Source organism: Carex rostrata, chromosome 29 (assembly GCF_964058835.1).
Source record: "Carex rostrata chromosome 29, lpCarRost1.2, whole genome shotgun sequence".
NCBI lineage: Eukaryota > Viridiplantae > Streptophyta > Magnoliopsida > Poales > Cyperaceae > Carex > Carex rostrata.
The window spans coordinates 349,733-373,667 of NC_135946.1; the positions used below are offsets into that span (position 1 = coordinate 349,733).

The 23,935-nt window shown below is 33.4% G+C and overlaps 2 long non-coding RNA genes across 2 annotated transcripts; one reads left to right on the forward strand and one right to left on the reverse strand.

Moving 5' to 3' along the window:
* The first annotated feature begins 911 nt into the window (after positions 1–911).
* LOC144546322 (uncharacterized) lies at positions 912–1,530 on the forward strand. The gene is made up of 2 exons (XR_013508738.1): positions 912–1,066; positions 1,181–1,530. It is a non-coding gene; the product is annotated as an uncharacterized LOC144546322 (long non-coding RNA).
* Positions 1,531–17,122: 15,592 nt separating this feature from the next.
* Positions 17,123–21,673, reverse strand: LOC144546385 (uncharacterized). The gene is made up of 8 exons (XR_013508759.1): positions 21,256–21,673; positions 20,546–20,623; positions 19,488–20,407; positions 18,763–18,858; positions 18,594–18,621; positions 18,337–18,492; positions 18,015–18,104; positions 17,123–17,431 (listed from the first exon to the last, which is right to left on the reverse strand). It is a non-coding gene; the product is annotated as an uncharacterized LOC144546385 (long non-coding RNA).
* Positions 21,674–23,935: the final 2,262 nt, after the last annotated feature.

Consider the following 23,935-nt stretch of genomic DNA (forward strand, 5'->3'; position numbering starts at 1 on the left):
TACCAGCATGGTACATACAATAAGGATGATTTAATGGAAATCTCAACAGAAAAATCTCCAAGAATAAAAAATAAAAAATAAATAGGCCAGCACAAATGAAAGCACCCTTAATTTAGTTTTAACTATACAATTAGAAAGTGGTTCTCATTAAAAAATTACCCGTGTACCCTTGAACAGACTTGACAATCCCTGTTATTTACTTGGTATAAATTTTGATTTAGAAAATACTAAACATGCCTTTACAATTTATGTTACCAATGTTAAAAAGTTATTCAACAGAAACATGAAAAGAAAACCTTGATTGACAAAATTGTGTTAGGTGCCTATCACAATAAAACTTATCCCATCTCTAGAAAAAAGGTTTTCGGTCATTTAGTTTGTGTGGCTGAAATCAATAATCAAACCTTAGGTATCATGCATTGGGCTTTAAATGTCTTTTCCTTTTTTTTTTTTGTTTGATGAAGGCATCTGGTGGCCTAATAATTACACTACAAATGTTTAAACATTTAAGCAAATTTGATATTTCCAATTGTGCTTGTTGGGCCTACAATAGTCACCCCATAAAGTAAAGAAAAATAATTATTTAAAATAATGGTATCTTTTACCATTTTAGCCACCCTCTCTTAACCAGAAGTTTAATGGTCATAATATCCTACAAAATTGATTTAGTCAAGAGGCAAGAATAACAATTTCCTTGACAAAGTGATGGAGGTCGCTCTCAAGAATTAAATATCATATCCTTGACAAATTGTTTTTATCCTTGACAAAGTTTTGACTTTCTCACCGGTACGTGCAGTGAGATCTAAGATGCGTGTACACTAAGGTAGTGACATCCATGACTATCATACTTTAATTAGGGTACCAGTATCACAAGTCAACAGCCAAGTACTGTATCAGCATCACTTGTTTTGGTCAAACTTTACTGCGAGCTTGATATTCTACCCTCTATATATATAAGCGCATCCCCAGAAGTAAAGTTAATTAAAAGAAAAGAAAACCACAGTCAGAAAAAGGTTAACTATGGCTTACACAAGGCTCTCCATTGCTGTTATTCTCCTACTGTCTGGTACATCTTTCACTTTTTTAATTTGTAGTAAAGAAGGAAAGTTATTTACTTATTTACATGTACATGTATATACCATTTGTTCCTCAAAGCTTGAATATAAATGAATGAAATCAGGATTGCTCTTCATAGGAGAAATGGGCAGCAATGCAAAAGCTGTAGCGTGCCCGCTGTTCTGTCTAGAAGTCGATTACATGACTTGCCCTTCTTCTGGCAACGAGCATCTGACGGCGAGCTGCAATTGTTGTCTGACAAGTGGGTCCAAAGGTTGCACGCTCCACCTCTCTGACGGGTCTCAGATCAATTGCTCTTGAGATGGTTGCTAGTCATGTGATCATGAGAGAAATGGGATTTGTCAGATCTTTTGCTTGTAGTAATTATTAGGCAGCTAATTTTCTTCTTGAAGAATAATTTTTGTGGATTTGGTTTTGGATAAATGTTATCAAAGAATACACAGGTTTTTTTAATCATTATCACTGCATATTATAAATTTATAACTCCATTTGTTTTGTTTTTTGGTGATCAAACCTGTTGGGACTAACTGTGTAAGAACTGACATATTTAGTGCGGCATGAAATATATAACAATTCATCAGGTTTCACATTTTGTAACTTTATTTTTTCTAGAAAGATTTTTTACACATGGATAAACATAGAAATTATACATACACATATGGATCGATTCAGTTTAGATCTAAGACACCAATAAAGAAGTCGAATGCTTGTCTGTTGTCTTGATCTCTTATTCTCTCTCTTTTGGTAAGTAGCATTGATATAGACATGCTTCAAAAAATCGGCCGATTCCGAGTCAACTCGGCCGATTCAACTCGGAATCGGACGGAACCGGGCAGATTTTTACCCGATTCTCAGTTTTGTGCGATTTTCTGCCGAGTTACAGTACCGATTCAAGCCAAGTTGAGCCGATTTGAGCCGATTTCATTTCAAAAAATTCCGATTTCCAACTAACCTGGATTAATTGTGCTCTGCCGTCGGAGGAGATGAGTTCCTGGAGGAGAAATTTCATGGAGATCGCTGAGGAGATCGCTGAGATCGCTGGAGAGAAGTTTCATGGAGTCGCTCCCTGTTTCTTGCGCGAACGGGAGAAGGGAAAAAGCGAAGGAACCTCAATCCTATTTGCTTCCGTCCTTGGAATAAATAAATCAGTGGGAGAACGGGAAAGACTTCTTGGTTTTTTATTATTTGAGCTTTGAGATTTGTGCAGAACTTATTTGAAAATCACAAGTCACGCAAAAATCCCTTCCTTTCATCAATTCAAAAATCAAAGTATAGGATGAGTTCACGATTCGTGTTGGGATTAAATCCAATGGTCCAAGCAATCCAGAACTTAATATGTATTCATTTAATTTATTAAAAATCTGTTTTCATCCAAATTTCGAATCGAACATTCGTTACAATTTATAATGTCGTACGAGTATTATTACTTGTTTATAATTTGATTTTTAGGTCCGACTAATTAAATTTAAATTAGTATATATATATACATATAATTACCAAATCAATTTATAATTCCTAATTTAATTACTCTTAGTTAGAATTCAATTATTTATTTATTTACATGATTTGATTTATTTCCTTTCTTAGTTTCACGATTGCAACGAATTTTAGATTTACCGAATATTTACACTTTAATTATGGTGCTATATTTTATCTTATATTTTTAACCTCCAATTTTTAATGTACGAATTTGATTCGTTTATATTTCTAAATTTTAGATTCATTTTATGTTACTCAGATAAATCTAATCGTTCATTAATCTAATAAAAATTTTAATTAGATGAAATTATCAACTTAATAATTAAATCATGTTTTAAAATTTTAGAATATAACACTTAATTAACATAGTTTTTTTACAAATTATTTTTATCAATTTTTTCCTATTTTTTGGCTACAAAAAAGGTTTCTGCCAAAAATACTCGAGTTATCGATCCGATTCTTTCGATTCCGGCCGATTCATCCGATTCTGACTCGGCGGTCAAAAATCTGATTCCGATTCCGATTTTTTGAACCATGGATATAGAGGAGAATTTAAGGAGAGAGATAAAGACTAAACAAGGCATGTATTAATTTGTCCGGCTAGCATGAAATCAGTGTAATTTTAGCTTATATAACACTCATTCTGAAACCTATTAAATCGATTTTAAATGACAAATTCAAACCTTTCAAACCGATAATTCACTAGGTGTACATTTACATGCAAAATTTATAATTTTTCGAATTTACATGCAAAATTTTTTTCTGTGGGAATGCGATTTGAGCCTGGAGAATGCATTACTCCTGTGTTAACCTGCAAGTTACAAACAAACTTAGCATAATTAGTGAGATTGGATAGTGCCCAAACACCTTGCAGTGTAGTATCAGGGGAAAGGGTAGTATCCAACAAGATTTTTGCGCATTGTGCCTTCCAAATTTACCATGCTATGAGCATTGTAAGGCCCACTTGAGATCTGTCAAGCTGCTGCCAGATGCTGGTGAATATAAGTGTGATGTCAGACCCGATATCTGTTCAGTACACAACCCAAGTGGAGATTTAAACCATGTGGCTCTATCATGGGAACACCGAAACAAGAGATGTAGCAAAGTTTCAGGTTCTTGGTCACAGAGTGGGCATATAGGATTAACGTGACTGATTCGATTGTGTAAGACTTCGCAAACTGGTACAGCATTTTGCATTACTTTCCATAAGAATAAACGGGTTCGTGGGGGAACTAATTGGGTTTGCCAGAGGATTTTCCAATGAGCCGGTACCGTACCAGTATGTGAACTTTGATTAGTTACTGGCCTGGAACTTGCAAGTAGGTGATATCCCCTTTTTAGAGTAAAATTGCCATCAGAGGAATCTGTGAAAACCAATTTGTCAGAAATAGTGGGATGAAAGGTATGGTACCTATAACTGTGCAGGATATTTTGAATTTTATGTGATTGACTTTCATTGTATAATTTGACCCTGTAGTTCCAAAGTCTAACTCAGACACTACTGCCATGGCTGACTCTGAGTTGGGGAGGGACGGTGTGGGAAAAAAAGGGGTGATTGAGAACTGTAAAGAGAAAAGGTGGGCTCGAGTTAGGTAGAGTAGTAGTTTGGGCTATATATATAGTGGGATTAAAAATATTAGGAATAGTGGGCTTAATTGTAGAGCTTAATGGGCTTTGATATGAGAAATGAAAAGGATTTGTATGTGTGGTGGTTGCAAAGGAGGTGTGAGGAGATTGAGTTTGGGCTCGTGAAAGCCCAGTTTGATGCAGATGAGAGGAATAATTCGGAGGTGAGCGGGTAGAGGTTGATGGTTGAGAATTGAGATGGTTGTCGAATATATTGTTTGTTATTATTGTTATTAATTGTTTCTCATTTGATTAGATGCTTCCAACTATATATATCTTTCATTAATTATAAGAAATCAGTTGAAGCCAACAAAACTATTTTTTTTTTTTTTTTTAAATTTGGTTATTATTGTTACCGTTTCCAATTTAATCAAAAAGACTTCTTAAAATTACTACATGTTGGCTAGAGATAACTTTTTCTTCGATCCTCTATTATTCAATCAAACCTAACATAAATCAATTACAACTTAAACCCAACAAAAGTGTTCCCCTTAAAGACAAAAAAAAAATATGTTAAACAAATGTAAGAGTATCTACATCCCTAAAACTCAAAAGGATTTCTAAATACATGTTAACTACTTTTTAGAAATTATGATTTTTAAAGTTTCTAACTCTCACATTCCTGAAACTCATTTTAGAGTTTCTATTAAGCCACGTCAGCAACAAATTAAAGAGGAGAAACAATTTGAGCCAATCATTTGGCCAACATAGAGTTTATAAACAGTTTCTTTGGCACCAGTACTAATGAAAATACAACACTGAAAGGAAATAGAAAGCAAAAATCCAATGAAAATACAAAATTCAAAAATCCAACAACTGAACAAGAATATGAAAAATTGAAAGGAAATAGAAAGCAAAAGAACAATATTAAAATATATTAATAATTAATAAGGAGGATCGATACAATAACTTGAAAATACAAACCTTTTAGAAGAAACTGCCGACACACAATCCTTTATTAGCACTTCCTACACCTTCTACAGAAATAAAACAATGGAAAAACATGTCAGTTTTCTTTAAACATATATAAATATTGTATATACTAATAAATCATTGATCACAATATGGAGAACTATTTTTTTTTGTCTATCTATATATGAAGATTGAGTATTATTGTCAATTTTCTTTAGACACAAATTGAACTGCAATTTATTGAGAAAAATAGTTTCAAGAGATATATATGACATATATACATAAAAACTACAAAAAATGCAGCTAGGCCAGAAAATTCACTGAGGCCAACAAATCCTAGCTCTTAAATAATAAAATACGCTTAGACTGATAATGTTCTCTAACGATAAGGGTGTTATGTTGTCAATGTATCTGCTGCAACTAATGGTCGACCAATTAGAGATGATTGCATCCCATGAACTATTTTAGAGTACGAACTCTATTGATTTTCTCAAATAGCTTAACGAATCAATACATATTGTTTTTTACATCTTTCATGACATGCATTATCTATCTTTTCATAAATTTATTAGCAACTTAGTTACTTGAAAAAATGAACCAAATTTATTTAATATAAATGTTTGAAATTTTGCAAGATATTTAGGATATTTATAAAGATAAAGCCAACAAGATGCACATTGGATCATATCATTTAAATTTTTCACCTAAACAGGATAAATTTGTGCTGTTGGTCATTTAATTTGTGCTGCTGAAGCCCACAAGGAATCATTTGTCAAACCCAATAAGGTATCATACATTGGTCTTTGGATGTCTTTTCTTTTTTTTTGTTTATGAAGAAATCAGATGGCCTAATTATCTACATTTACCCGTACGGGTGCTAAGCCACCCTATGATTTTAAAATTTTAATTATGTATATTAAAATTTAATTAAATTTTATTTTTTTAAAAACCTTTTATATAGCCTAGCTCCCCTCGTAAAATATCACGTCTACTTGTAGTCTAGTGGTTAGAGTTTACTTCATGATTGTGGAGAGTTTGGGTTCAATTTCTATCAACATGTTGTTCATTTTAATTTTAGCACCCCCTATCATGAATTTCTAGTTTTGTCTCTGTGTATTATGTGGTAATTTTCCTGCGTTACATAGTTTGTATAAAGTGTGTAGCGCCATAATTATATGAGAATGTCGCCTTAACTTTATACAGTGTAACTAGGGACATAGAAAAACCATGTCACGTCACTATATATACAGTTCGGTCATGATACGTTATAGTATGTATGCTGGTTATGTACCGTGTCTTAAGTATTTGTGTGTCGTGCTTATTTGGATATCTTGACCACCCTCTGAAAAATAATGATATAACACAATACAGCACGCCAATTGGCCTGGTCACAGTATGACATGACATGTCATGTTGCAAAAAATTCAAATTTTAGACTATAATAAATTTAATTTTTTACACAACTTTTTTGAAACATTGTTTATTTTTTACAAAATTTCAACAGTTTTTTATATTTCTTCTTCCATTAAACAAAGTTACAAAAAAAAAAAAAAATTGAACATAACCGCATAACTATGGTACCTTTATTATTATTATTATTATTATTATTATTATTATTATTTGCAATTTTAATCACCGAACGACACAACACAAATTTCCATACTAAGATATATAATATCATGTACAATGCATGAGGAAATGCTTTTTATTAATTTGTTGCTTTTATCTAATCACATAAAAAAATGAAAAATTTAAGATCTAACTTGAAAATGAAAAGCCTTTTAAAAGGGGCTGTCAACACAATGCTTCAGTCTTTGAAGAAATAAAAAAATAAAAAAATGAAACATGTATCAGATTTTTTTGAAACATAAATGTATATACTAATTAATCATTGATCACGATATGAAAACTGTTGAGAATAATTGAAAATATAAGGGTAGAAATGTAAAATAAGGAAAAAAGGGTTAAAGTGTAATTAGAAAAATTAAGTGACTGTACCGTTAGGTACCATGAAACAACGGTAAAATAGAAATGTAAATGTATAAAAGGTGTCAACCTTCTCTCTTGTAATATATGCAAGAAAAAAAATAAAAAGAATATATTTTTGTCTCCTCAAATTCTCATCTCTTTACAAAAATCAACATGGTATCAGAGCTTCAAGCTCGATTCTGATAACCTCATATGAATACTCAATAACCCGATAAAGCTTTAAGCTTCCGATAATCTTCAATACTCTGATAAACTCCAAAAAAAAATGAAACTCATCCAAGTGCCAATTTGGCCATCTAAGTGTTGAGTACACTGTACCAGCCACCGTAACAGTCCATAAAAGAAAAACAGTAAGACTGGTGCAGAAAATCCCAAATCAGATTTTGCTGATTGCATACCAGAAAATCCGAGAAAAACAAAAAAAAAAACACAAAAAAACCCCATAACCAATATCTTTACCAAAATCTCAAGATCTGTTTGTTTTTCAGATCTATACCAGAAAAGTTCGATCGGATAAAAAAAAAAAAAAAAAAATAAAATAAAAAATAAAAAAAAAAAAAAAAAAACATATCAGAAGCATCTGTTTTTCAGACCAAAATCGAAAAATAACCTCAAAGCCTATCTGAGAACCAACTTCATGATCCGAGGAAACGCTCCAAACCCTAGCTTCGGTCCACGTCGAGACTCTAACCTCAAAAATAAATCCGAAAAATGCTCCAATTGCAAAATAGGGAACCACACCCATGACGATTGTTGGTTTCTCCATTCTCATCTCCGACCTAAGTGGTGGAAGGTGGCAGAGAAGGGATACGATCGGACAGGGAGAAAGAATGGCGGAGAGGTAGAGGAAAGAAAAGAGGGGGAGCGTAGGGGTGAGTAAATCGCTCATAACTCGTGAGCCGCTCATAACTCGCTCATTAAAAGCTCGTCTAAACTCGCTCATTTATCCGCTCATTTAAACTCGCTCATTAACAACTCGCTCATTTACTTAATGAGCGAGCATGAGCATGACCCAACTCGCTCATAACTCGCTCATTAAGAATTTGCCACATCTAATCCCTGCCACATTTAATCCTATGTAATTATGTGTAACATCAACCTTGCCTCATTAAGATTGATAGATAGTGAGCATAGTTTCATATTTAATCCTGTGTAATATAGTAAGCACAATATAACATTTAATCCTGTGTAATATACTAATATTCATAGTTTCATATTCATTTTTTTTTTTTGTAAATTGGCAGAACCAAAACCTCCGCCTAAAGCCCAAAACAAGTAATAGTCATAATAACTCATTTAAATGAATTATGACAATTTGTTGGATTTTGTTATGATGACTTTTAACAAATTTTGTTATGCGTGGCACACTATATAATTTTGTTTTGAGTCATAAGTCATAACTCGTGAGCTGCTCATAACTCGCTCATTAAAAGCTCGCTCATTTACAACTCGCTCATTTATCCGCTCATTTAAACTCGCTCATTAACAACTCGCTCATTTACTTAATGAGCGAGCATGAGCATACCCTAACTCGCTCATGCTCGCTCATTAATCACCCCTAGGGGAGCGTGCTTCCCTGGAAAAAGAAAGAGAAAAAGGGGCTAATAAACCACACATAACCTCTCCATTCGTTCATGAAATGGAGGCGTCCAGTTTATTCGCTGGCGGGTCAGATTCAAGCGGGTCAGGGAGAAATGGGTCAAGTGGGTTGGCCGATCAAATGTGAACCCTTCTCCAACAACTCTCTGTGCTGCTTTCTAATCAGAATCAAATTCACAGCTCATGTGGTATTGTATCTCGCTCTCAAAATTTTAATTTATTTGACCAAATAATTATAGATAGTGGTGCTACGGATCACATGTTTGGAAATGAAAAATTTCTTACCAATTTAAAATTGTCCAAACATAACCAATATGTGTTAGTAGCAAATGGTACGAAAGAAAAAATTAATTGTGTCGGTGAAATTAATCTTTTCAATAAGAAAATTAACAAAGTTTTATTTTTAAAAAACTTTCCTATAAATCTACTTTCCGTAAGACAATTAACACAAGATTTTAATTGTAACGTAATTTTTTCATGTAAAAATGTTGTATTTCAAGACCGGAAAACCGGGAAGAAAATTTGTGAAGGTTTTCTTGAAAATGGACACTATATTTTGGATTTACAAAAAATAAATCTTTGTGCTTCCGCTAAATCTATTAATATTGATCTTTGGCATAGAAGATTTGGGCATCCCTCCGACAAGGTTTTAAACTATATTTTGGATTGTAAAAATTTAAATTGTACTAATTGTGAGGTTTGCAAGTTAGCAAAACAAACAAAACTTCCTTTTTCTCATTCCAATAGTAAAAGTGAAGCTATGTTTGATTTAATTCATTCGGATGTATGGGGACCGGCCCCAATTGACTCATATAATAGATTTAAATATTTTGTTACTTTTATTGATGATTTTTCAAGAACCACTTGGTTATATTTACTCAAATCAAAAAATGAAGTGTTTAGTAGCTTCAAAGAATTTTTTTGTCTTATAGAAAATCAATTTAATGCTAAACTAAAAATATTTAGGTCGGATAACGGAACGGAATTTGTAAACAAAAATTTTGAAACTTTTTTTAAAGAAAAAGGGATCATACACCAAACTACTTGCATTAATACACCCGAACAAAATGGAGTGGCAGAAAGGAAAAATATGCATTTATTGGAAATGACAAGAACCTTGATGTTTCAAAGTAATGTTCCAAAGATATATTGGTCGGATGCCATACTTTGCGCTACACACCTAATTAATAGATTGCCAAGTTCAAAATTAGAAAATAAAATTTCATTAGAAATTTTTTATCAACAAAAAATTACCTTTGATCATTTAAAAATATTTGGATGCACAAGTTTTGTATATATTAAAAGGAAAGATAAGCTAGATTGTGTATCAACAAAAACTATTTTCTTAGGGTATTCACCATTTAAAAAGGGGTACAAATGCTATGATCCTATTAACAAAAAAATATTTATTTCTAGAAATGTTGTATTTTTTGAAAATGAACCATATTTCAAAAAAATAGGAGAGATTCAAGAGCCTAATCACATCCAAATTGAAAAAATAAATTCGGTAACACCCTATATTGCACAAAATAATTTAGAAGAAAATGAAATAAGTGATATTGAAGAAGAAATGGACGATGACAGCAATGAAATAAATGAGACCGAAGTAGAGAATAATTCGGGACCTAGACGAACAACTAGGGTATCACAACCGTCAACTAGACTTAGAGACTATGTTATCTATACCGTCCAATATCCTATACAAGATTATGTCTCATATGAAAAAATTTTGCCTTCATACCAAGCTTACCTTACTACCATAGAAAAAGAAATAGAACCAAGAAATTATCAAGAGGCCATTCAAAATCCAACTTGGGAGAAAGCCATGAAAGAAGAGCTAAAAGCTCTAGAAAAAAATGAAACATGGGTAATTGTTCCATTACCAAAAAATAAAAAACCCATTGGATGCAAATGGGTTTACAAAATTAAATATAATTGTGATGATACCATAGAACGGTATAAGGCAAGGTTAGTGGCCAAAGGGTTTACACAAACATATGGCATAGATTACAATGAAACTTTTGCACCGGTTGCAAAAATGATACCGTTAGGGTCTTATTTTCCATTGCCGTAAACAATGGATGGAACCTATATCAAATGGACGTGTACAAGAAAAAAATTCTAATCTTGTTTGTAGATTAAACAAATCAATATATGGATTGAAGCAATCTCCACGAGCATGGTATGGCAAACTTAGCTCATATTTAATTTCTTGCAATTTTAAAATTAGCAATGCCGACCATTCATTATTTGCAAAAAATGAAGGAAATAATACAACTCTTTGTGCTAGTATATGTAGATGACTTAATAATTACCGGAAATAATTTAGAAGAAATTAGAAAAATCAAATCCCAATTAAAAGAAAAAATTGACATTAAAGATTTATGATATTTAAAATATTTCCTAGGAATAGAGGTAGCTTTTTCCAACAAAGGCCTATTAATTTCACAAAGAAAATATACTTTAGACTTATTAAAAGAAACCGGTAAATTAGGTTGTAAACCAGCCTCTACACCAATAGATAGTAAGTATAAACTAAATACTGAAGATGGTGAACCTTTAGAAGATATAAACCAATATCAAAGACTTGTAGGGAAATTAATTTATCTCACGGTAACCCGTCCGGATATTTCATTTTCCGTAAGTCAAGTTAGCAAATTTATGCATTCACCAAGAACACCACATTTAGAGGCAATAAACAGAATTTTGAGGTATTTAAAAGGAAATCCTGGAAAGGGAATATGGATGAAGAATAATAGTTCAAATGCAATATGTGGCTATTTCGATGCAGATTGGGCCGGTAGCTTTGATAGAAAATCCACCACCGGCTTTTGCACATTTGTAGGCGGAAATTTAGTCACATGGAAAAGCAAGAAGCAAAATGTCGTGGCACGATCAAGCGCGGAAGCGGAATATCGAGCAATGGCATCAACCGCAAGTGAACTAATATGGCTCAAGCAATTGCTCAAAGACATGGGAATCAACGTTGATCAACCCATGAAGATGTATTGTGACAACAACTCCGCACGTCACATTGCTCAAAATCCCGTATTTCACGAACGGACCAAACACATAGAAGTTGATTGTCATTTTATTAGAGAGAAGGTCCAAGCCAAGGAAATAGAAACACCATTTGTTAGAAGTGGAGATCAACTAGCGGATGTATTTACAAAAGGATTGGATCCAAAACCGTTTGAAGAAATCACAAGCAAGCTAGGATTACTCGACATCTATAATCCTAGCTTGAGGGGGAGTGTTGAGAATAATTGAAAATATAAGGGTAGAAATGTAAAATAAGGAAAAAAGGGTTAAAGTGTAATTAGAAAAATTAAGTGACTGTACCGTTAGGTACCATGTACCAACGGTAAAATAGAAATGTAAATGTATAAAAGGTGTCAACCTTCTCTCTTGTAATATATGCAAGAAAAAAAATAAAAAGAATATATTTTTGTCTCCTCAAATTCTCATCTCTTTACAAAAATCAACAAAAACTATCTTTTTTGTCAATCTATAAAAATTGAGTATTATTGTCAATTCCAAATTGAACTGCCATTTTATTGAAAAAAAAAACATATTTTAAGAAATATGATAGACATAATGATTTGTGCACTTCATGAAGCAAAAATTGCTTTGTTAAAATCATTACCCATTGACAAGCACCCAAATGAGTCAAATCCCTCTTTAAATAATTAAGGAAAGGTGTTTAAGCATTTTTTAAGTAATTGAGGAAGGTATACATGACAATGCTAATTAGTTGAGATATTACCAAGTGTACTTATTTAAGCATAAACGTTAATATGCGTCGAACATCACTTGAAAGTAATTCATGCATGCCATCAAAGATTCAAAATCTTCATATTCTAAAGAGAAAAGGTATTGTCTCCCGACCTTCTGTCACCCGATAATCCCCGAACTAGTTTGCAACGGATTTTAACTGTCGAACTCGAACTGCTTTCAATGACTTCCAGCAACCTTCCTTTTTAATAAAATTTTCCTGATCTTTTCTCTCCGTTTTGTTCAAAATAAACTCCGATCTTCTTCCTTTGAGAAAAACAAAAATTATGATCTCTCCTCCCGATCTCTCTGCTCCCTCCGCTTTGCTCTCTCCCCTCTCCTCTTTGATGCTTTGACGCTTGACGCTACCCAAATCTGAAGAATCGCTCACTCGTGAACAAAGTAGAATGAATAATCGCCGTCGTTCGGTGGTGAGTCAGAGGATTCAGGCCGCCGGTGGTTACCGTTGACGGAGTGCCACTGCCGATCATGAAGTGACGCGTAGTTGTGGGATATACAGTGTCGTGACGGCCTTGTGCGCCGAGGAGGCGGAGGTTGTGCTAGCCGCCTAGCGTCTTCTCCATTGCAGGTACCTCTCCAAAATTATTGTCAGTGTCAATGAGCTCAGATCACCTGAGATCAGTGGCCAACAGATCGTCACCTGAGCTCAGATCGCTAAAGAGATATCTACAGTTGAAAATATGAAAATAACATTTAATTAATAATTAACTAATTATACTTTATTTGTTTTTTCCTTTATTTTGTCATCTTCATTTTGTAGCTCTGTAAGTTTAACACTAAGGTACCAGTTCGTTACAATGATATTTTACCAATGCTACCAATTCGGTACCAGTTGGTTTGTCATATGAATGGTCTTTTGCCTTTGTGCCTATTTATCTAATTTTCATGATGAATTTTCTAGATAATTTTACTTCCCTATTCTTTGCAGCATGTCAATGTGGCGGTTTATGTATTTCACCAAAAATTTAGGGTGTTGCCTCTCTTTGCCCCTATCCTGTTCATACAGTTATATAAACAAGACAGTATTTTTTTTTCCTTCGCTTGTCAGTGCAAACTAATGCTTAGAAATGAAAGAATAAGGAATAGATACGGTAACAATAGGAGTATTTACTTACTGGGACACTCCTTGCTACTGTTACCAGAGCTGACTAACTAAGACATTCTTTTTGTAGTTTCTCATATAAATAAAAACAAATGTAAGGGTCTTAATTGGAAAACAATCCTATTACTGTCAACAATAAAAGAATTTGGATTCTTAAGCAAAACAAGGCTGGGATGGGTCCCCCAGAGATCCTGACGAGATGCTATATGAAATTTCCATGAAAGAAGATCATATGCTCTATGAAGAATTTGTACAGCGACTCGAGTTCAACAAAAAGAAGGCAAACACTTCTGTATATATAGTTACAATTCTATATTAGGGAGTTTTTGAAAATTGTAATTTCTTTTAGTTAAGTTGAGATTCAGATATTAAAATTAAGCTTTTGTAATGCATAATGATTGAATAGAGATTTTGAATTTAAAATTATCCTTATCTTATTATTGTAAAAAATTTAGGTACTTTAGTCTAATGAGGGGCAAGGGATATTGATAGTAATAGTCTGGAGGTGTAATTGTTAGGTTCCAAACTGTTTGGTACCAGTAATAACAACATTGGTACCAGAAAGTTGGTGCCTTTCTTATCTACTGCATTAATTTCTTTTACTGAGCTGGGATGCTTAATGCATTTTTTGGTGTTTCATGTCCGATTCGAGCAAGCTTTGCTAGCCGCAATTTTTATTGATAGGAAAATTAAAAAACAAAATATTAAAAACGAGAATGGGTCCGTAGAAATTTTAAAAACAGGAAGGGATACGCGGCCCATGGCGTCCCTGAGGGACGCCATGCCAAACTCCAGTCCGATGGAAAAAAACAAAATTAACATGCCATGGTTGTATTCCATGGGACGCCATGCCAAACGTTGGTCTTTGAAAAAAATCGGAAAAAAGAAAAAATCTCAGGGACGCCATTGGAAAAAACAGCCCTATCCCTTTATCTCCTTCTCCCTCCGATACGGACTAATATTTATTCTTCCCTACTATTGCTCCTTTTTATTATTATTGTTCCTTTTTTTTTTGAGCAAGTTATTGTTCCTTTTTATTTATTACTATTTACTAACATCAAATTAGGCATTTAAAATCATTTGATTAGGCACTGCACAATTTAGCACCATGTTCCTTTTTATTATTATTATTCCCTCGGATTAGGCACTGCACATTTACTTCTATTAAAAAACGTATCGGAGGGAGAAGGAGAAAAAGGGGTAGGGCTGTTTTTTCCAATGGCGTCCCTGGGATTTTTTTTTTTTCCAATTTTTTTCAGAGACCAGCGTTTGGCATGGCGTCCCATGGGATACAACCATGACATGGCATCCCATGGCATGTTAATTTTTTTTTCCATCGGACTGGAGTTTGGCATGGCGTCCCTCAGGGACGCCATGGGCTGCGTATCCCTTCCTGTTTTTAAAATTTCTACGGACTCATTCTCGTTTTTAATATTTTATTTATTTATTTTCTTATATATAAAAATTCCGGCTTTGCTAGCTCTATTTTCTTAGTAATGAATGTATCTGTAATGCCATTCTTAATTAGGGTTAAGTGCACTGACTAGAAGTAGAAAAGTAGTATCTAGATGCAAAATGAGATAAAATGAAAAAAATTAAAATTTGAATTTTTATTACCGTTTTACAGTATTCAACGAAACTGTTAACAGAGTCATGTGATAAGGTTTAAAGAATTCAAAACAATTGGAAGTAGCATCCAGATGCAAATTTAAAAAAAAAATTGAAACTTTTTTTTTATAGTATTCAACGAAATTGTTTACAGAGTTATGTGATCAGGTTTACAGAATTCAAAACAATTGAAAATAACATTTGGATGCAAATTTAAAAAAAATCAAATTTGAAAATAGAATATATTATTTTAAAAAATTAAAATTTGAATTTTTTTACTGGTTTACAGGATTCAACGAAACTATCTGCAGAGTCATGTGATAAGGTTTACAGGATTCAAAACAATTGGAAGTAGCATCTAGATGCATATTTAAATTTTTTTTTTTTTGAAACTTTTTAACTAGTTTACAGTATTCAATGAATTTGTCTACAAAGTTATGTGATTAGATTTATAGAATTCAAAACAACTGAAAGTATCATTTAGATGCAAATTAAAAATAAAAAAAATTAATAAAATACAAATTTGAATGTTTTTTACCGGTTTACAGGATTCAACGAAACTATCTACAGAGTTATGTGATAAGCTTTATATAATTCAAAATAATTAAAAGTAGTATCTAGAATGAGATTTGGAAAAAAAAATTGTGAAAATTTTTTGAAAAAAATTTCGAATTTGTTTTTTACAATCTGTTTACATAATTTTGAAGTGGTCCTATTTAGTTACTAAAATTTTGAAAAAAAATTGCGGAAAAAAAGTTTGAAAAAAATTTCGGAAAAAAATTTTGAAAAAAAAATATCGGAGATAAATTTTGAAAAAAAAAATTTCGGAAAAAAATAAAAAAAAAAAATTTCGGAAAAAAATTTTGGGAATAAAAAATGTCGGAAATTTTTTTTGAAGAAAAAAATTATGGAGAAAATTTTGAAAACAAATTTTTAAATTTTTTTTGTTTACATATATGTATTTGCAGAATTTTTAAAGTGGTCCTAGCTAATTATTAGTTTTGAAAAGCTGTTCGAGATTTTCTAGATGTATCATGGTCAAATGTCTAAAAGTGGTCCCGGTCAAAACAATTAAATTTGTAGTTAAAGTGGAGGTTGAAGTGGTAGTTAAAGTGGAAGTTATTGGGAACCACACATAAATGAGAAGTTTTATGTTGATAGGATTTATTGAATTAGTTTACATGATTTAGTATTGAAGTTTACTGAATTCGCTTCATTTGTTTACAGAATCTTTGAAAATATCCGGAGATTTTTGGGGGACTGGAGTTGGAGGACTATTAGCTGCTTCCTATTCTAAAAGGCCTGAGACACTCTAGTCTATACTATAACATCTCTTTAAAGAAAAAAATGTGCACATAAGTTCAACATGTATGGAACAAAAGCATTCACTAGTACAAAAAACCCCTTCACCGACTGTTAAAATACCCCTACACCGACTGTTATAGCGACATCAGTAAAGCCGGTGCCAGTGAAGGTTACCTTTTACCGACGCTTGAAAAAGAGTCAGTGTTAAGCACAACACTGACTGTTTTTAGAGCGTCAGTGATGGTGTTTAACACTGACGGTGTTTTAAGCGTCGGTGTTGAACCCAACACTGACGGTTTTTTAAGCGTCGGTGTTGAACGCCAACACTGACGGTTTTTTAAGCGTCGGTGTTAAACACCAACACCGACGCTTAAAAAACCGTCAGTGTTGGCGTTCAACACCGACGCTTAAAAAACCGTCAGTGTTGGTATTCAACACCGACGCTTAAAAAACCGTCAGTGTTGGGTTCAACACTGACGCTTGAAAAAGAGTCGGTGTTGATGTTAAAAATGTCAGTATATATATATTAAAAACAGTCGTTATTAGCTTTATAACCGTCAGTGTTGATATAAAAATTTCGGCATGGTTCTGTTTATATTTGGGCTAGCCTCCATATTCTTGCTAGCCATATATTACTATTTAACATTTATTGATGTTAAACAATGTATCATACAAATAATTTAGACAACATAATATATTCATTCACCAAAAGACACACAACATAATAGATTCATTCACCAAAAAAAACCAAGCACACCTAACCTACACATCATTCTTAATCCCACCTAAGATAAAACAATATGGTACTGTATGTTATCTCAAAAAACTAAATGGTCCTCCACCAAAATTGAAGACAGAGAGAACCTGCAACTGTTTCTCTGCACATGCTCTATAGTTCAAGATGTCATCAATGTCACATTCTTTTCTTGCAGTGCATACCTATACAAGTATTTAATTAGTCAGAATAAAAGAAATGACAAGGACTATCTTGCATAATCTCAGACTGACAGAGCATTTTCTTATGAATTTTATCTTCAAAAACAGTGATTTTCACAATTAAAAGCTCTCTGTCATATCTAAAATGATGTAAATAAATTAAAAGGGACTTGTTAGCATAACAACCAGACTTACAACATGTGTACCAGTCAATGTCAGGTGTTGTACCAGTCAAAAGAACAAATGAACCAAGTGAGGCACTCAACTGGTACAAGAGATGCACAAAATGACCAGCATCAGAAAACTGAATAGAACAATCAGCTACAGGGACCAAATGACAAAATCAAGGATACAGTCAAATAAAGGACTTCAAAACACACAATTAGACCAAAAAATTTATATTTTTAGGATTTTATAAGTATTTATTAAGCATTTTTAATTTTCACATTCTCAAAATACAAAAACTGCTTAATTACCAAATCTGCCCGTCTTTCAAGCACTGTTAAGTGCTGTTCTGCATTTCTAAAAATTCTAAAAATTGGCAAAACCACTTAAATAAAGTATGTGCAGTTATCAAATAAAGTACCTCATCTCCTGGGTTTCATATTCGGGTGAAGTCGCAAGGCTAAGTTTTTGTATGCCTTTATCTCTTACTGTGTTGCTGTTCTCTCTACCCCTAAAATATGTTAATAAAAATAGCAATTAATTAGTAATTAATTCACCTAGAGTTATGATGCTATGTAAGTTCAACTGAATTTCAGCTAAAACAATTAAAAAAAATGCCCTTAAACTTTTTTAAAGCACTAAAGGTACAAACGAAACGTACAGCCCTCAATTTTATCTACCCATTAAATAAAATTCATTTCACCATTAAGAAAGATAGAATCAAAGTTGATTATTTAACATGCCTTGACATAGCTGACACCTAAATCTTTTCTTGTATAACCACGTGCCAGATTTCGCATTATATATTGATTGTAATCCTTTAAGATTCTCATTATGAGATCTGATGTGGAAACCCCATCTGTCCTTTTAGTTTCCATGAATTTACCAATCTTCTTCGCCTGTAAGAGAAGCCAAATTTTATTATTGTTAATAAAACTTGAAAATCACAAGTCATTTATTCATTACAATAAAAGAAAAGAGAGAGAGAGAGAGAGTATACAAATTCATAGACATCATTTCCAGCACCACTTACATCAGCATATCAAAGGAGGGCAAAATGAGAAACATGAAGCAAGTTAAAAAGATTTGATATATAAAATTATTATCTAATAAGAGATGTCTTATTATCTAACAAAAAAATGATAGCTATTAATGGAACATAAACATACGGGAGTGCATCATGAGCAACATAACAAATTTTATGCTTGTCAATGATCTCCTTTATGACAACCCATGAAGCATCAGGAATTACCTCATCAACCCACCTAAAAAAACAAAAAGAAGAGAATTTAAAAGCAAGAAAAGCCTTTGTATATAACTCGAAAGTAAACCTCAATTAAGCGTCGATTGTTGAACATAAGCCTCAAATAAGTAATTGTTATCAACCAGAATGCAAATCAACTTTCTTTGGAAAATCATGACCAGCAAAAGTGACTGATTCTGACAAAGGGTTTCATCAAGCACTAAGCACTGATTATAGAGCGGGATTTTGTTCAATTTTGTTTGTTAAAACAGGGTGACATTGCTAACAAAAAGAAAAACGACAAGAAGATAACATTTTTTTATTTGTATTCTTGAATGAATTTATTTAATAGAAGAAGCCTCTTATGCTTGTGCTTTATTAGAATGTTGCTTACTAATTTCTCATCCAAACCAGAAGTCCATTCTGCCCCCAAACAAATGGATAACAGTGGTAGACACACAAGAGAGACAAAATAAACTAAAAAGCAAAGCTCGTATCTTCAAGGATGCACAACAAACGGTAAACCACAGTGAATAATTTACCAGAATCAAGCCTATTAAGGTTAATTTCAGCCTATGTAGATGGATTGACTTTTTAGGTTATGATTTAAAAAATGCTTTAGAAGTGGAAAAAGAAAGAAAACACACTCACGTTTGGCTTCGTGGCACTATTGATCAGAACTCAGAAGCATCAAGCTAGCAGCGTCGATGGGTGAAGAGGCGGAGGAGAGAGGCGATCTGATGGCGGAGGCGGCGACAGAGAGAGTAGCCTAAGAGAAGGAGGAGGAGAATGGTCGGTGGAGAGGAGGAGGAGAATGGGAGCGCGTCAGATCTAGTGCGGTATCACAAAAGAGGGATAGAGGAGGGCGGGGGAAATGAAAATTTTTGGACAAAAAAGAAGGGAAATGGCGCAAATTGACGGGGAAATAAAATTTTGAGAGCGGATGTAAATCACCGACGGTATACAAAACCGTCAGTGTTGGATGTAAATCACCGACGGGTATACAAAACCGTCAGTGTTGGATGTAAATCACCGACGGGTATACAAAACCGTCAGTGTTGGATGTAAATCACCGACGGCTATGCAAAACCGTCAGTGTTGGATGTAAATCACCGACGGCTATGCAAAACAGTCAGTGTTGAGTTGTAACACTGACTGTTTTTTTTTAAAAGAACATCTATGTCAATGCAAACAACACCAAGAGCGATCTCACCTTTGGTGTGATAAATTATAATCAGGATCAATTTATTAAAAGAAAACATCTATGTCAATGCTAAATTGCAATTAACAACTCTCACCTTTGGTGTTCTACATGAATTGACAAGCATTTGTTATAAGAGCTGATGATATAAAATCAGCATATTAATTTCATTATTGACTTAAATTGACTTAAAAACCAACAAGTACCTCTAAATTCTGGTAAAATTTTATATAAAAAAAAATTATGCCAGTACGTCAATCTGATAAGGGCATCAATGTGGCTGTACCACCTAGCAACATTGACATACTAGTAAGAGGGAGCCGAGTTCAGAATTGCATAAACAGCAAGGTCATCCTTGGAAGCTTGGTACCTAATTTAACAATTCAACAAGCAGAAATCACAAAGTCAATGCCAAAATTTTATTGTACCATTAATTCACATAAACTGTAAACCTCAAAAAATTAAAATTTATTATTATTTCACAATGTGTCAAAGCAGAAGGTCAAACCTGTTCAAGGATCTTTGGATCCCGCTCACCACCCTCTTCTAGAAGGTCAGCAATGGATTCTGTGAGCCATGCCAATTTCTGCCTCAAGTACAATAAAAAAGATAGAATACAAAATTATATAACGTAGAATTCTAAAAATGACCATCTATTAGAGTGAATATGGTGGAATAATATCTGAACAATTGAAACTTATTTTCATATTTAATGGCTGGTACTGAATGAAATACCGAAATAACCTACGACAACCTATCTGAAAAATGAAATCTGCATCCAAAAATGAATAATCATGATTACAGTGGCCAATTTTCTTAACAAAAAAATACATTGATTACAGTGGCCAATTTTCTTAACTAGCACTCTCAGTCCCTCACTATATTATAGTGGCCAATTTAGGTTGATTCCTAGAAAATTTGACAGATTTTTGGGTTGAACTAAAATCCAGCAAAAGGGACAGTAAAAGCACTCTCAGTCCCTCTCAAGTTAAGCCATTGACTTCTAAAAGACAGGGACAGTAAAAGGGACAGTATGCCTGTAACAGTGAAGGCAAATCGCAAACCCCAGTAGCCGTACCAGTGGCTAGAAGAAAACAGTACCCATGACCCAATGAAACCAGTACCAGTATCCAAAGGGAAAAATGGGAAATCAGACCAAATTAGTGTTTGTAATTACTTTCTTGTCCCCACGCCCTGTCAATTAATGAAATTAATTACCTTGAGAAGCTCAGAGTTAACGTGTAGTTGAATATCGGTTGAAGAGCACAACTGCATGCTTAGTACTCATGTATCCAGAGGTGAGGCGGGATAGGGCCTAGTATGTGCTCGGGGAGAGGGAGGCTGTGGCAGGGAAGGGCTTGTGCTCGGGGCAAGGGAGGTTGAGGCGGGGTAGGGTTTGAGCTCGGGGCGAGGGAGGTTGAGGCGGGGTAGGGTTTGAGCTTGGGGCGAGGGAGGCTGAGGCGGGGGAGAGACAGCAAGGCGGAGAGCAAGGCGAAGAGCAAGGCGGAGAGCAAGGGAAGCTGAAGCTTAGGCGGAGTTCCTTACCGTTTCTTGAGAAGCTGAGGCGGAGAGCAAAGAAGCTGGAAATTTAGAGTTGTATATATGCTTCGGCGTTTTTAGAATGAAAATCAATAGGTTGTACATGTGCTTCGCGGCTGATCGAAATTTTGAGTTACAAACCCGCGAAATGAAATTTACAGTGCGGCTCATCAAAAATCACCGACGGCTCCACAAGAGTCAGTGTTGGCAAAAATCACCGACGGTTCCGAAAATTAAAAACAAAACAGTCAGTGTTAGTACTCAACACTGACTGTTTTTATAAACCGTCAGTGTTGAGTACCAACACTGACTGTTTTCATAAACCGTCAGTGTTGAGTACCAACACTGACTGTTTTTAAAGCGTCAGTATTGGTACTCAACACTGGCGCTTGAAAAATAGTCAGTGTTGGTGTGCAACACTGACTGTTTTTTGAAAAACAGTCACTATTGAGTACCAACACTGACTGTTTATAAAGCGTCAGTGTTGAAGAACAACGCTGACTGTTATTTAATAAAAGAGTCAGTGTAGTATGAGCAACACTGATGCTTTGCTTAAAACAGTCGGTGATTAAGGGTCGGTGAAAGGGTTTTTTGTACTAGTGATTGATTAAATTCTCTATGTTGGTAGCTTTTTATATATATAATAAATCATTATTATTAATTATGGCAACCCGAGAATTAATTTATCAGTCTTACAGTAATTATTATTACAAAATGAATTAATTATCAAATATTTATCACATTTTTAATTTTGAAAATTTTGTTTTATTATAAAAACAGATGACTGCAGTTGAGTGTCTTCTTGTAGTAATTTTATTTAAGAAAAATGGGTAGATCCTTGAAACTAGGAAGCTTTGAGGTAGAAGGATTAATTTTTTTGTAAAACAGAGAAGAAAATCATTAAGGAGGCAAGCAATGAAAAGAAACCAAACAAAAAATCGGCCAAAACCTATGTTTTAATTTTCTGGGTGTGATCTATTTATCATTAATTAATTTGACAATTAATAACTGTTAAAAATATTTTGTATGAAAATTCATTTGTCAAATAATTTTCTGGGTGTGACGATTCATTCATCTTCTGAATTGAAAATTGCAACAATACATATTTAATGCATTCAATTGATCAAATGGCATTTATATTTTGTTGAAATTGAAACACAATCAATCTAGATAAGACAAAAACATTCATATAAATTTGAGAAAACATTGTTACAGTTGTGATGTTAATTAAACTGTTTTCAATTGATCTCCATCCATCTTTTATTTTGCTAGAAAAAGAAACCGTACATGCAAATTTCTTGGCATTACCATAGTGCAAAAAAGGAAACTCAGAAATTCGTAATAACTGTTTCTGATGTGAAATAAGAAATGTGACGCGCACAAATCTTAAACGGTTTAATATCCATCAGATTCAAATTTATTTTCGATGTACATCAGACCCCAAAACTTTCTGCTGAAATAGAGAAAAGTAAAACGTATAAGCAATTCGAAATAGTTTATTTATTTTTGAATCTGTTGTAAATGTATACGCTGTAACAAATTGGCGACCATGTACCCAATTTCTTTTTTAGAAAAAAAGGCAATAATTAACTGTCCATTTTATAAATTGAAATTAGTTAACTTACATGGATGCTCGTAATAGGTTCAGATCATCGTAGCTGATAACAACACAACAAAATAGCATAGTATACTAGCTAGATGTAACAAAGTGCGTCCAAGCCCATGTGGCCAATTTGATATATGAGAGTATGAACTCTATTAGTTTTCTCAAATATCTTAATAAATCAATACATAATATCTTTTAAATCTATCATCACATGTATTACCTATCTTTTTATAATATATTAGCACCTTATTGAAATTTTGCAAGACATTTTTGGGAGATATATATAGATAATTCCAGCAAAGAACTCATTGGATCATATCATTTTGATTTTTCACCTAAACAGGTATGCGCATGAAGTTTCAATGAACTCATTTAAACCTCGACAAAAGGGTTTTGGTCATTTAATTTGAGGGGCTGAAGCCCAGAAGGAATCAATTATTAAATCAAATGTAACATGCATTGGGGTTTGGATGTCTTTTCTTTTGTTTGTTTGATGAAGGCATGAGGTAGCCTGCTAATTACACTATATATCATTAGTTAAACATTTAATTAAATTTTGTATTAATTACTACTTAGTGGTTGTTGGGCCTAACTAATAGTAGATTAGTAGTCCACCAACAAAGTAAAAGAAAAATTATTTCTAATAACAACATCTTTTATAATTCTAGCCACTTCTCTTAACCTTGTTGACAACACTAGAAAGATTATTCACAATTTTACAACTAGAGAATAGTGATATTATCTTTCAATCTA